The 3,717-nt window shown below is 37.7% G+C and overlaps 1 long non-coding RNA gene across 1 annotated transcript in view; it reads right to left on the bottom strand.

The window, feature by feature from the left end:
- Window positions 1–3,480, bottom strand: part of LOC106148075 — a 13,990-nt gene extending 10,510 nt beyond the window's left edge. The window contains exons 1-2 of the long non-coding RNA XR_001233202.1: window positions 3,406–3,480; window positions 2,092–2,205 (exon numbers count right to left, since the gene is read on the bottom strand). This is a non-coding gene — a long non-coding RNA (uncharacterized LOC106148075). The remainder of the gene's footprint in view (window positions 1–2,091; window positions 2,206–3,405) is intronic.
- Window positions 3,481–3,717: the final 237 nt, after the last annotated feature.

Here is a 3,717-nt window from a genome sequence, read left to right as displayed (position 1 = left end):
TAGGAAGAACCAACATTGTGAAAATGACCATACTCCCAAAGCTACTGTACAGATTCAATGCAATTCCCATTCAACTACCATTAGCATACCTCACAGATCTCGAGAAAACATGCCTTAAATTCATCTGGAGCAAAAAGAGACCCAGAATTGCAAAAGCAATCCTGGACAAAAATGACAAGTCCGGTGGAATCACAATCCCTGACTTGAAGTTATACTATAAAGCTACAGTCATAAAATCAACCTGGTACTGGCTAAAAAACAGGCCTGAGGATCAAAGGAACAGACTGAAAGAAACAACCACTATGAAAATCACACTCAGCCACCTACTCTTTGATAAAGGAGCCAGACAAACTCATTGGAAGAACAATAGCCTCTCTAATAAATGGTGATGGAAAAATTGCCTTGCTATCTGCCAAAGACTGAAAATAGACCCAAACTTATCACCATGCACCAAACTCAAGTCAGAATGGCTCACAGATCTCAATATTAAGACAGAAACACTAAATCTATTGGAAGAGAAAGTAGGTAAAATCCTTGAAGACATAGGGGTAGACAGTTCATGAACAAAAACCAAATTGCACTTGAAACACTTGAAAGAAGCAACAACTGGGATTTCATCCTACTGAAAAGTTTCTGCACATCTAAAGAAATCACCAGCAGAGTAAAAAGAAAACCCACAAACTTGGAATAAATTTTAGCTAACTGTCCCTCAGACAGAGGGGTTCTACCTAGACCATATAAAGAATTAAAAATATCAGCTCCCCCAAATTCAAAGACCCAATCCAAAAATGGGCAGCTGAGATGAACACACACTTCTCAGATCAGAAGATACAAATGCGAATAAATACATGAGAAAATGTTCAACATCATCAGTCATTTGAGAAATGCAAATTAAAACAACACTGACATTCCACCTTACCCCAGTAAGAATGGCTAGCGTTAAGAAGTCAACCAATAACAAATGCTGGCGAGGGTGTGGAGAAATAGAAACCCTTTTCCACTGCTGGTGGGAATGCAGACTGGTGAAATCACTGTGGAAATCAGTTTGAAGATTCCTCCAAAAACCAGGTCTAGCGGTCCCATTCAACCTAGCTATTCCCCTGCTGTGTATTTTCCCAGAAGATCTAAAAACATCATATCACAGCAATATATGTGTACCTATGCTCATAGCAGCACATTTTGTAATTGCTAAATTGTGGAAAGCAACCCAAAGGTCCATCCACCGAGGACTGGATAAGAAAATTGTGGTACTTTTATATAATGGAATATTACACAGCTATATAGAAAGATAAACTCAAGGCTTTTATAGGTAAATGGTCACAACTAGACACCATACTCATAAGTGAAATAAATCAGACCTGTATGTGCAAACACCGCATTGTTTCACTAGTGTAAAACCTGAAAGAGTTAATTTAAACTCGGAGGTATGATAGACATTGTGAAGTGATAGAAAATGCTCAAGGGTAAAAGGCTACTGAGATGTGGGAAAAGAGAAGGGAAAGAAGGAGAAATTTTGTATGTATGTATATACAGGATAGCTAACATAGTTGTTCTACTCTTTTCTATTTCTTTGCTGAAAGAAACTGTCAGTGAGTCCTTGATTGTTCAATATTGCATATCTCTATCTGTTTTCATGAGAAACCACTTTGAAGATATCAATATGTAGTGCAACAAGCACTGTTAATTTCCTACCACTTTGTTTGTAAGTCTGTATTGTCTGTACTGTTCTTTTGCTATTCTGTAAAAGGTTGTCTGTCTATTAATGTTTTCCTCCTTTTATTTTTGAAATAAAAAAAAATTTAAAAAAGAAAAGTTTCTTAAAAGGAGACCCATTTCTGGAAAATGATAGCATGCCCAGGCTTTATTAACTCAATTTCTTATTCCAAGGTTATTCCTCCAAGCCTTTATTGGTATGGAAGTGAGATACTATGAGTGGTCAAGTGCAATTAATATACGCCAATTAATGATGCATTCTTTCCTTCCAACAGTCACAAGCAGAGATCCCAAGAGAACCTTACCCTAACTAAGCCTGACTTTGATTTTATTGTGCAGCTCTTCTCCATTAATTATAGAAACTCACGAAGCATTTACTTGTCTGCTCCTGGCAGGTCAACATCTGGACCCTCCAGTTCAGAACACTCCAAGTATCTGTCCATTTCAGAAAGCGACTCCAAGCTTCCATCAAGAATGGTCAAGACAGCTGCCCTGGAAACAAAGAAACAGTGGCTCTGAAAGGTTTCCTTCAAGAGAATTTGAATATGAAGCCCACTTTAGAAAAGACAGGCTAGGTTATACTACAGAAAAAGTAACTGCAAACTTTCAGTGAGGCAGCACAACATAACTTTATTTCTCATCCATCCTCAATCAGCCATGATTCAGAACAGCTCTCCTTTCATGCTGTGTTAATCCCAGGGCTCCTCCATGTCAACTTGTTTCCAAGGTCACAAGTTAGGTGAGGAGAGAACTTAAGAATCAAGCATCAGCAATTAGATGATGCAGCCTGGAAGCCAGGAATGGCACATCCACATACATCTCATTGGCCAAACAAGTTGCATGCCATGCTAAACTTGAAGGGGACAGGAAGATGAGATCACACCAAATGTTCACAGGAACAGAACTTGAAATATTGGGCAGCCACAGTAATAGCAAAAGCAAAATCTGAATCTAATAAATGAAGATATAACCTGTTTTTAAATAGGGTAGAAAATTCTGGAAAAAGATCCATCACCATAGAAGAAACCCTCAGAGATTATCTGTCACAGCCAAATTTAAGTGCTTCGTAATAAAAATAATCCTAATGCTCCTCATATAAGCAACTCCCTTAGATGAATTGGCTGATGGATTCAGCTGCCTGTTAGTTCAGTTAAGGTTGCACGCCTATGATAAGAGCTGCCCTGGGAAGGAAGAAGGCATGCTCAGTTATCAATATTGGTACTGTTTGTGAACATCATTCATGATAGGTCATTCATGTCATGAAAATATCACCCTATTGAAAAAATAGACTCAAGTTTTCCAATTTTCTCAGTATTTTCTCCAAGGTCATGGCATGCTATTTACAGTTAATATACCTCTTTATTAAGAGTAATAGAAGTTCCCTTCCCCAGACCTAGTCAAGTAAGATTCTATTAAAGAACATATTTTGGAACACTTGGTAAATTTTTTCACCTTTCTAATTCCTTCTTTGAGTGATACCTGAACATCCTATATTATCTTAGTTCAAGGACATGCAGCTAATAGGCATAAGTTGATTCAATTTATTTAAAATGAGCTGCATGGGTGACTGGAATAGAATATCCTATTTATTAAAGGCAAACCTTGCTGCATATCCCTGCTCACAGAGAGCTGTAATCAGCAGGTAGGGAACAGGAGAGGGGAAAGAGAGGAGAAAATGAATTAATGCCATACCCAATGATTCTGGAAAAGCCTCATGGTCTGAAACTGATAACATAGGGTGAGATCTGTTGAAGAATTTCAGTACACTGTGAAAAGGAGACATTAAAAGAGGTCAGGTCAAAGCAATCAGTAGAATTTACTCAAACATCTGTAGCTTCTTAGGGCATTTAATGAGAATTTCCATATTAACACTTGGTTTTACCAGGGTATGCATAATTTTCTACTCAATTTACCTCTGACAAGTCACAGACATAAAGGCATTCTTTTCAAATTGATTTTCCATAATGTAGAAAGACATGGAAGTTTTATGATGCACTTTGTAGA

Source organism: Chinchilla lanigera, unplaced genomic scaffold (genome assembly GCF_000276665.1).
Source record: "Chinchilla lanigera isolate Chin_1 unplaced genomic scaffold, ChiLan1.0 scaffold00014, whole genome shotgun sequence".
NCBI classification, from domain to species: Eukaryota; Metazoa; Chordata; class Mammalia; order Rodentia; family Chinchillidae; genus Chinchilla; species Chinchilla lanigera.
This window is presented reverse-complemented; position numbering and strand designations above follow the sequence as displayed.